Source organism: Dioscorea cayenensis, chromosome 9 (assembly GCF_009730915.1).
Source record: "Dioscorea cayenensis subsp. rotundata cultivar TDr96_F1 chromosome 9, TDr96_F1_v2_PseudoChromosome.rev07_lg8_w22 25.fasta, whole genome shotgun sequence".
Lineage (NCBI taxonomy): Eukaryota > Viridiplantae > Streptophyta > Magnoliopsida > Dioscoreales > Dioscoreaceae > Dioscorea > Dioscorea cayenensis.
Window position 1 is genome coordinate 26,294,441 of NC_052479.1, and position 11,767 is coordinate 26,306,207.

The 11,767-nt window shown below is 43.1% G+C and overlaps 1 non-coding gene across 1 annotated transcript; it reads left to right on the top strand.

Moving 5' to 3' along the window:
- Window positions 1-9,767: 9,767 nt before the first annotated feature.
- LOC120269607 lies at window positions 9,768-9,873 on the top strand. The gene has a single exon (XR_005539254.1). It is a non-coding gene; the product is annotated as a small nucleolar RNA R71 (small nucleolar RNA).
- Window positions 9,874-11,767: the final 1,894 nt, after the last annotated feature.

Sequence of the window (11,767 nt, forward strand, 5' to 3'; positions counted from 1 at the left end):
TTATTCTCTGCAAGGCATGAATAATTTCTTTTTCCAAAAATGGCTAGTAACTCGACTGCTCATACTGGCGCGAGGCATGCCATGCAAATTCATAACATTGTCAATAAACACTTCAGTTACAACCCTTAAGTATAAGGTTAACTGAGCATATTTGCTTAAGCTATCAATGGCAACTAGAATGATTATGTAGCCTTTTAAATTTGGGAGTCTGAAGTGCATGGAATCATCCTCCCAAATGTGTTTGGGGATTGGCAATGGTTGAACTAACCACTGGGCTTTCAGAAGTCATACTTCATTTGCTGGCAAACGACACACTCCTTGATATATTGTTGTGACATTTTGTCGGAGTTTCTAGGTAATAGAGATCTTGAGAGATCTGCATCCAAGTATGGTGTTTCCAATAATGTTCATCCTCATATAATCATGGAAGTGTCGAGTAGTTGCTTGTGTGTACGTCCTTACTTGGGCATGATGATTCTAGCTTTGAAAAACAAGCTGTGCTTCACCTTTACACCTAGCAGGAATAGTTAAACTCATTTCTAGTTTTGTCAGTATTTTATACCCATGCATATATCCTACTAGTTGCTTTAATCTCATTGCAGATTCTCTAAGAGGCCCTGAATTGTCAATATTAGACTGTCTGAATGCTTGACAAAGAGCCTGTCACCTTCCTATAATGGTATTGAATTTCACATTCAAATCCGAGTAGATTGACAATCCACTTTTGGTGTTTGAGGGTAAAAATTTGTTACTCGAAAATGTGTTTTGTTACTCGAAAATGTGTTTAAGTGATTATTGGTTGCTGACTGTAAAAAATTTTAACGGAAGAAAATATTGCTTTTGTTCTTAATCCTACTCAATGATGGCTACCATCTCATTAGTGTAGGTCTTTCATCTTATCTTCACAGGACCTAAAATTTTTGAAAAATAGGCCAAGGGTCATCCGAATTGTGTTAATATTGCTCCTGTCTTAATATCATTTGCATCAGACTGTAGCTTGAAATGACAATAAAGTTTGGCATGGCAAGTATAGGAGTAGTCCATATAGCTTCTTTGAGAGACTGAACGGTCACTATATTCTCATTTGATAGGCGAGTTTCGTTTTTGTTAAGTAGTTGGGTCAATGGCTCAGCAATTGTCATATAATTCTTGACAAATTTTCGGTAGTAGCCAGTTAAACCCAAAAACCAATGGAACTTTATATGACATTTTTTGGAACTGGCCATCTCTAAATTGCCTTTATCTTCATGTTATCTACTTTTACTCCCGCAAAAGAAATTTTTGCTTAGTTGGGCAAAAGCACACTTACCTTATGTAAAATTAGTATTATTTTAGTATTTTAAACACTTGTTTCAAATGTTGAATGTTGAATGAAAGTGTGCCCTAATTGGTGGAATAGAGAATACTATTGAAAAATGCAAACACAAATGTCCGGAGATAGCTAGAATATGAGTTCATGGCTTATTGGAAAGCAGTGGGTGTATTGCATATACCAAATGGCAATGCTAAATGTTTGTAGTGGCTTGAGTGGGTTCGGAAAGCAGTCTTATGTGCTTCAGCCTTACGAAGTGGCACTTGATGATATCTTGTTTACAAATTTATTTTGGACGAGAATTGAGCTTTTACTGATTTGTCAATCAAGATATTAATTGTAGGAATTGGGGACTTTTCTTTTATTGTTGATTCATTGAGCTTTCGATAATTAGTGTAAAAGTGTCATGTGCTGTCCCTTTCTCTTTGTATTTTTATTTAATGTATTTATTTTTTATTTTAGCTTTGGTTTGGGCAGACCTTGCTTTAGCATTTTGACCACTTGTCTTTCAATCTCTGATTTTGGGAAATAAGCTACCTGTATGGTGGTATGTTGGTAAGGGTTGCCTCATCTATCATTAATCATAATGTGGTGGTCAAACACTCTTTTCGAGGGTAGATTCTTGGGCTATTTTTTTATGGTTTAATATTCATACAAGATGGTTTGAATATCAAGTGGTGAGGACTCAATCAACTTATGCGTCTTCCGTAATTAGTTGATCTCTTGGCTGGGTGGTTATGATGTAATGATAATGGCAAAGCATTGGACTTCTTTCTTGCATATTTTCTCGGGGCTATGCAATTCTGGCTATTTTATTATAAATTTTGTAAGTGTGGATAAATTGTAATTTTCTTTTGTCATTTTGTAGAGTCATTTGCATTTGTGAGTAACAGATCCTTGTTTCCCAATATGTGCCTAATCATTGGCTTCCTAATACTACACCCAATTCTGCTAAGGGGAGTGAACATAAATCTACATGCAAGTGAAATTTTTTTATACTTGTATATGGAAATGTGGATGCAGTTTTTACAATTCAATTTGTCCCTACCAGCTAGACGTATATCAAAGGGTTAAATATTCTGAATGTGAACCCTCTAAGCCATTGACAATGAGAGTGCTAATAAAATTATGGGTGGACTTGCATCAATGACTTTTTATTTGAAAACACAACACGATCTATAGCGAGTGCTCCGCAAGTGCAGGAGTTGTCGAGTTAATAATCCCCAGGTGAGTGGGGGTATCGTATCCACATGGAGTAGGGAGTAAAAATACTTAGATTGTTTCTTAGCTAGGTGAAAGATGAAATAGTGATTTGTGTGTCAAAAGATGTGAAATAACAAAAGATGAAATAAACAAGAGAGAAAGTGCGGGAAAGGAGAAAGTAAGGCAATCGATATAAATGGGGTACCCGGATATTGTTCCCCCTAGGACAATAGTTTCAAGTGCAAGAATCCTCTATTATGCTTCCTAACTAATGCAATTGTGAGTCGTGGACATCCCTCAATACATGATCCCAAATTTAAGGTCAACCATGCCTAATTCTATACATGTCCCGAATGAGAAATTGAACAATCTCAACACCTCGCACTCGTATAGAATTGCAATGAGCTCTAGGGATTCAAAGTGATAAATCTCTTCCATGTATAGACCTAACCCTTTGGTCCAGGCGGAAGGTCCCTAGCCACAATTAAGCCCTAGATGCTAAGATCACCTCAATGCTTCACTCCATTACACTCGCAACTAGGCCCCAGCAGAGGATCATCCCTTAGCCCATTCACTCTATTGTGGCCGCAAAGAACTCGAGGAACGGAGGTAGAATCTATCACACCGGAGGGGAAAGGGGACGCTCCTGTACCTCTCGACTCACCCTCTCAACCCTCTCCAATCAAGGTTCGTCTAACCCTCGTGGTGTGTCACTCACTCACAAGGATTACCGGGTGAACTCTCAACCCTAGTGTCACTCTAAGCGAGTATTCAACAACAAGCATTCAAGATTGGAACTCACAAATACATCAATTAATTGAAAGTATAATAAAGAAATTCAAAGAAACTAATACATCCTAGGGTTCACAAATACCCAAATACCCACTAGGGGTTTAGCTCTCCAGGGAGTTTAATACAGAAGATAATGAAATCAAATGTGTTGATAAACAATCCATAAGAAAAACCCCCTCAATGGTCATGTCAATGATCTTGTGGAAAGTCCTCTACTCGTCGGGCGATCTCCTCGTCCGGTATAAGATACGCCTTTGTCAGAGGCTCCCTTACCAATCTTCTTCCTAATGAGACGCGATGTCGGAGCTGTAGAACCTCCTCCAAGACCTTGCCAATACCTCTCCAAACCCTAGCCGCAGCCTTCTCTCAAGATGGGGGCGAGATGGAGAAAAGATGAACAAAGGATGAACAAAGAATGCTGAAATCGAGGCAGATTCGGCTTTAAATAGGGGCTGGAATCGGGATTTCACACGCCCGTATGAGACTTCACATGGCCCTGTGGAAATAGCAGCAGGCGTGTGTAAATTCCACTACGCCCATGTGGCTTCTCTGTTTCTTGCTTCTTGGTGGTGTCAATAAATCCTGCTACAAACACACGTGCAGTATCCACGATTCCATAATTTCATTGAGGTAACGTAGACGGGCACACGTCCACGTCGTGGATTGCTTTGCTTCTTCATTATCGGACAAGTTTGTAGAGATCTTGTTCTATGTGCACAAGTCAAAACGCTAAAGTGTGACTGCCCTTGTGCCCCTCCAATTGGTCGTGCTAACTGAATTATAAAGAGGTTGGCACACACTCTAGCGTCTCGCATCGGACCTATGTCTTCGCGTTTGGACTCTAGCAAGATTTCTCCCAACATTGGTGCATTCACGGTCCACATTGGCTTCTTTCTCTCACTTTCATCTCCACAACCCAATCTGTGTAAAAGAACATAGATGCACAAATATTAATGCTAAAACCCGACAAAAGTAATGCAAATCATAAGGAAAGAACGCTTCGTATTCTTATCGCACAAGCACTTATCAAACTCCCCCACACTTAAGCTTTTGCTTGTCCTCAAGCAAAAATTAAAACATTGTATACACAGATGAAGGAAATATTGGAAGTGCTTGGCCTTAGGTTCACCAAGGCATGCAAAGAAAGCATTCTAATAGCAAGGGAAATTTTAACACTAAATACGAAAAATCAATGCTCTAGCTAAAAACTTGAATCAAAAAGGACAATAAACCCGAAATCGTGTAAGTGTGTGGACTCACTCAATCAACCAAAGGTATACTCCTCAAAGTTCTAGGAATAAGGGACTTATTTATCTACAAAAAATACCAACAAATTCACAACGGTAGTAGCCTCACACATCCTCGAAGGTAGCCTTTTCCCCAAGCGGCCGCTAAAGGGTGGCTTTCACACTTTCGAAGAGGTAGCTCTTTCTACCGGGGTGGTAGCTTTCACACTTCCCATGAGATAGCTCTTTCTCTCATTAGGGCATAACTAGTATCCGACTTATGAGGTAGCTTCATACATCATAGGAGGTAGCTTTTTCCACCCAACAAGCACAACTAAACAAGAAAAACTATTTTGTTCCTTCTTTTTCTTTTTCCAATAACTCACAAACAAACTAAACTAGTCCCTTCAACCTTAAACTTGAGTTTCCAAAAGAGTTTAGAGAGTGAGTAGTGCAACAAGTATAAATCGGGCAAAAAATTCCTACAAATTCAAGCAAGAACTAGAGCATGAAGACATTCAATGTTAAAAAAATTCTCCTAAACTAAAAGAATACCATTATTGCAACTAAGGCGAACCATCATTGGCTATGTAAGCATATGTGTCAATTAAAAAATCATGTAAAAGATATGTGCACTATGAACTCCCCTCCCCCCCCACACTTAAGTTGTACATTATCCTCAATGTACATGTGCAAGCTCACTCAAAAGATATATATTAATGAAGTGCAAATGTGGTAGGGACAATTGAAATAATACTTCCCTGACTCGTAATGTTGCATTTGAATGGAGCTAAATCCTTGGAAGTGATGTTCCAACGGGTTGTGAAGCTCACACGGCCACTTTTGCCGTGCCCATGACTAGTTCTCAATTCCCATACTGACAAGACCATCTGCACGCAAACACGTTGGGGTTCAGTAAAGCTCAATAAAAGAAAAATAAAACAAACTCGAGTATATAAAAGATAGAGCAAGCAATACAACTCGAGACAAAAACTCGGCCTCCTCAACTGTCTCTGGAGCTGTTAGCACCGGGGCGTAAACCCCTGCCCGAACTCTGCGGACCATCCCCATCAACTTCATCGTCTCTAGGCTCAGGAGTGCAGGTGTGCTCATCTTCTCGGCCCCGTGAACTGTATCCAAGAGACCCATGCCCAACACTAGACTCGTGATGTAGGGGCCTGAGAAGATCGCTCCCAATCGAGCATAATGCCCACAGTGACTAATGTACTCTGCGATGATGTGGCCTAAATGAATCGGTATCTGCTGCATCATCCAGTACAAGTAAAAGGAGCTCCTGCAAGCTCGAGCGCCCGAGTGCTATCACCCACGACCACTCACCGACACTGCTCATGAGGGCATGTAGATATGTCGATATGTAGGTCGGGAGAGGCACGTGGCCTTGGACACCACGGCTCATCTGGCCCACGACCACATAATATCCGGTAAGCTCTGCGGGGGTCAAGGCGCCCGGGGATAATCCGTTGATGGCGAGAGTACTCCTCAATGTCTGTGAATGCCTCCTCGTACAAGCCAAGCAAGATGGAAAACTGAGTGACGCTCAAGCAATGGTGGTGTCCAACTACTCTGAACTGAATGGCATCTACACTATCGAAGCTCGCGTATGATGCGTCGAACTCAATTGTAGATAGAACCTCTAGTGCAAGCTCTCGGATGGCTGGCTCTCGAACCATCAACAACTGCCTCCAACCACCCGTAGAGACAAGATCCTCAATCTCTGCAGTAAACTCATCTCTGCTGCAGATCACGCAATATACTCGTATCCGGGGAGGCGAGTGCATCCCAGAGCCCGAAGTCTTGACAAATGCTCATAGCGGACTTGATGCTCCGGCAAAGCAAATCGAATGCCCTCAGGCTCAGGAGACGACTCACACGGCCTCTTATCAGCTTGCTTCTTTGAACGGTGAGCCATAATCTGCAAAATTTTGAAAGAACCCGATCAAACAAGCTGAAGAAACAATGATGCAGAAATCCACACGGCCGTGTGGAATTTCCGCACACCCTTGGGGATCCACGGGACGTGAAAACCGCACGGCCACGCCTAAAAAAAAAACACTCTAGAATCATCTTCTAAACTCTTTCTAAACATGAATAATTGTTCGAATCATAGAAACGAAGCATTATTGGCTAAATTCATCAATGAAAACCGTGAATCGACGAAGATAATCCAAAATAGGGCTTACGACGAGTTGAGAAGAAGAAACTTGAAATCGACGGCAAACATCACAAAAATTTGCACTAAAAGCGGGCGCTAGAGGGTCGAGGAAGAAGAAAAAAGTGTTCTCGAGGCGAGTGTGGTTGTGAGGATAAAAAGCCGAAAGGATTTTAAAAGAAAACCCATGGCTCTTGAGTTTACGTATATCCACAGGGCGTGTGGAAATTACCACCCTTTGTGTGACTCCACGAGAGAGCTTCACGAGGCGTCGCTGCGCCCTTGTGCGCTCTCGGCATAACGCTGCGAGCAGGAACCACTCGGCCGTGCGTAAAATTACCGCCGCGTGCGCCCGAGCCCACGAGGGCGAGCCACCGCGCCCTGTGCGCTCTCTGTTCAACCGAGAGAATTCTCTAAGTGTTCCACACACCCGTGCGGAAAATCCGCACGACCGTGGACATTCATAGGCTCCACTCAGAGGGGCATTCACATGCCCCTGTGCGCTCTCGGGATAGAGAAGGGATTGTATGCAGAAACCCACACGGGCGTGTGGAAAAATATACTGCGCTCGTGTGTATATCCTGCTTTGCTTGCCAGGGGCGAGTTCACGTCCCTGTGTGCTCTTGGGAAAATGTGCTAAGTTTCTGCAGGACTACGCACTCCCGTGTGGAAATTCCGCACGGCCGTGCGATAATCGCAGGGTCGCTCACAGGGGCAAGTTCACGCCCCTGTGTGCTCTCGGGATGAGCTCGTAATACAATCGCACGGGCATGTGGAAATTCCACACGCCCGTGTGTTCTTTCTGGATGACTTGAAAAACTCTGCAGGCTCTGCAGAAATTTTCTGAACATGTTACACATTCAGAGCCTGCCCTTTTTATGCAACAAATACCAGTGAAAAACAATAGAAACAAGCTCAAGCAACCAAATCTTCGCCGAATCCTCATTGAAAACACACGATGATACAAATCCACCAAGATGAATACAGCACAACTAGTTAAAAATGAAATCACGAACACTCAACAAGTTATTCATGCAAAACTAACTACAAAAAACAGTAAAACTTGGGTTGCTTCCCAAGAAGCGCTTAATTTACGTCACTAAACTTGACGTACCTTGTCTTACCTCATGGGGGTTCGTAGATGAAGGTTGCCCTCATACCCATGGCTTGGAAGCATGATGAGCAAAGTCTCTTGAGAGTAGAGGATGAATTGTCGGGTTTGGGACCACCTAGTAATGGTTCATGGAACTCACTCGGCTTGGGCATACCTCCAACAGTCGTGGAGTGTTTCCGGTGGCGTCTCCTTGCCCTCTTCATTTTTCAGATCACCTTCTTCAGGATCCCCAGGGTAGATGGTACTTCTACGTTCGAACCAAGTATCATTACTTCTTCAATCTGCTCCTCTTGGTCGAACAAACCCTCATACGAGTTAGGATTAAACATTTCCTGCACATATTCATCAATAATCTCATCAATAGTGTCTAGAAAATATAATGTGTCATTAAAGTCAAGAGAATGCCGCATGGCTTTAGCGAGGCGGTATGTGAGCTTGTCATCTCCAACTCTCAACGTTAGCTCCCCGCCATCCATGTCAATCAAATCTTTGGAAGTTCAAAAGAATGGCCTCCCAAGTATCAATGGTACATCCGCATCCTCATCGACGTCTAGCACCACAAAGTCAACAGGAAATATATACTTGTCCAACTTGACAAGCACATCTTCGATGATGCCCCTCGGATGTCGTACCGTTCGGTCCGCCAATTGTAAAGTCATCCGAGTGGGCCTAGGTTCTCCCAAACCTAGCTTACGAAAAGAAGGTGTATGGCATGACATTAATGCTTGCACAGAATACGCCAATGCCAACTCTTCACCTAGATTGCCAATGTTACGGGAATGATGAAGCTCCCGGGTCTTTTGTTCTTGTTCGGCATGTTCTTTTTGCAAAACCGCCCGAGCAAGATGCATCAGAGATCACGGAAGCACTCTCCTCTAACTTCCTCTTATTGGTCAACAAATCTTTCAAAAATTTAGCATATTTGGGCATTTGAGCCAATGCCTCAACAAAAGGGATGTTGATGTGGAGTTGCTTGAATAGACTTAGGAACTTCTTGTATTGCTCATCCGCTTGGTCATTCTTCAATCTTGAGGGATAAGGAATTCTTGGCTTGAAGGGTGGAGGTGCCACTTCCTTCTCTTTGCTTGGTCCTTCTCCAACCTCTATGACCTCGGGTGCATGTACATTGGGCTTCTCACTCGGGAGCTTGCCTTCAACCTCGCGACCACTTCGCAAAGTGATCGCTTTTTAATTTGCTCTCTAGGGATTCATCTACTGTGTTGCTCGGTAGGGCTCCCTTGTGATCGTTCCGCTAGAGACTTCGCAATTTGTCCAACTTGGTTATCAAGATTGTGCAAGGACGAAGTGTGATTGCGAAGTGTTGCCTCAACTGATTCAAACCATGAATTCGAAGATTGCACAAATCTGGTCAAGGCCTTCTCTAAGTCATTCATGCGGGTCTCCAAGCCACTAACTCTGTTCTCGACATTTTGGGGGCTTGTTGTTGTTGGAAACCGGTGGCCCCATGGCCTTCGTGGAGCTTGGTTGCTCCATGAAAAAAATTGGGATGATTCTTCCAACCCGAATTGTAGGTGTTGCTATCACGGGATTCCCTTGGTTCCTCATTGCATTACCCACAAAAATCAACGTTCTCAGCGAAGATACATCACCAATGGAGATCGAGACAGTCGGAGGAAGCATGTCTTCCTCCACATCCGTTACATGTTGTCCACGGCCACCACTCTATTCGAAGCTATAACATCTAGCTTCTTACCCAATGCTTCAACTTGAGCCGCCAATGACGTTACCGCATCTATCTCATGGAGTCCGGCCACTTTCTTCTTCTCCCTTGCATTCCATTGGTAGCTATTTAGACCCATTTCTTCAATAAGTTGTCGGCATGCCTCGGGGGTCTTGCTACCTAAGGTACCTCCTATTTGCCGCATCCAAAAGTTGCCTTGTACTTGGATTCAAACCGTTGCAAAGGTTTGGATAATCATCCACTCGGGGAATCCGTGTTGTGGGCATTTGCGCAGGAGCTCCTTCAACCTTTCCCACGTCTCAAATAGAGACTCCAATTCGATTGTACAAAGGATGAGATCTCATTCCTTAGCTTTGCAGATTTTTACGGGAGGAAATGGCGTCCAAGAAAAAGCTTCTACCATCTCCTCCCATGTGGTGATCGAGGGCCTTTAGGTAATGAGTGTAGCCATTGCTTTGCTCTCCCCTTTAGGGAAATGGGAAGGCTCTCAACTTGATGGCATCATCCATCACTCCATTGATCTTGAGCATATCACACACCTCAAAAATGTTCTCTATGTGACTGTTTGGATCCTTATCGGCCAAACCATTGAGCAGTCGCGGATTCTTTGTAACATGTGGATGAATGCCGGCTTTAGCTCAAAGTTACGAGCGAGTAATAGGGGGCCTTACAATGCTCGATTGTGTCCCCAAAAGCTGAAAGGTCTAACATAATCATAGAGTGTCTCTGCTTGCTCATTACATTACGTCATATTGCCTGAACCTTCAACTTCCAAATCAGCTAGATTAGACGGTTCTCCCACAGTTTCTTTCCCTTTTCTTCTAAGTGTTCTTTCAAGCTCGGGATCTCCTTCAATCAATATTGAGGGGTTCCCTCGGGTCATCAACTCGAAGCTGCACAAAGAAAGAAAAACAAATCAGAGCGATGATAGAAAAGAAGATGTGAAATAGAATCAATGGATGAATAGCTAAGAAAACAAAAAGTGCAAAAGCATCTCTCATGCCTACTCCCCGGCAGCGGCACCAAAAACCTTGAGCGGGTGCTCCATGAAGTTCACGGAGTTGTCAAAGTAATAATCCCGGTGAGTGGGGGTATCGTATCCACAGGGAGTAGGGAGTAAAAATACTTAGACTGTTTCTTAGCTAGGTGAAAGATGGAATAGTGATTTGTGTGTCAAAAAGATGTGAAATAACAAAAGATGAAATAAATAAGAGAAAAGTGTGGGAAAGGAGAAAAGTAAGGCAATCGATATAAATGGGGTACCGGATATTGTTCCCCCTAGGACAATAGTTTCAAGTGCAAGAATCCTCTATTATGCTTCCTAACTAATGCAATTGTGAGTCGTGGACATCCCTCAATACATGATCCCAAATTTAAGGTCAACCATGCCTAATTCTATACATGTCCCGAAGGAGAAATCGAACAATCTCAACACCTCGCACTCGTATAGAATTGCAATCACCTCTAGGGATTCCAAGTGATAAATCTCTTCCATGTATAGACCTAACCCTTTGGTCCAGGCGGAAGGTCCCTAGCCATAATTAAGCCCTAGATGCTAAGATCACCTCAACGCTTCACTCCATTGCACTCGCAACTAGGCCCCAGTGGAGGATCATCCCTTAGCCCATTCACTCTATTGTGGCCACAAAGAACTCGAGGAATAGAGGTAGAATCTATCACACCGGAGGAGAAAGGGGACGATCCTGTACCTCTCGACTCACCCACTCAACCCTCTCCAATCAAGGTTCATCTAACCCTCATGGTGTGTCACTCACTCACAAGGATTACCGGGTGAACTCTCAACCCTAGTGTCACTCTAAGGGAGTATTCAACAACAAGCATTCAAGATTGGAACTCACAAACACATCAATTAATTGAAAGCATAATAAAGAAATTCAAAGAAACTAATACATCCTAGGGTTCACAAATACCCAAATACCCACTAGGGGTTTAGCTCTCCATGGAGTTTAATACAAAAGATAATGAAATCAGCGCAAAGATAAACAATCCATAAGTCTTGACCATGCCCATGGACCTCATGGACCTCATTGTTTCTAACTCGAGGAGGGACTGGTATTGGCGTCTTGATGACTCCTCGAAATGTATCTCAGTAAACCCATCCCACGAATAAGTCTAGTGATGTATGGACTTGAGAAAAATGACACTAAGGCTGGGATAATGCCCCTCGATGCCTCAAATACTCCGCTAAAATATGTCCCGGATGAGATCGGCTCGATTTCGCACCATG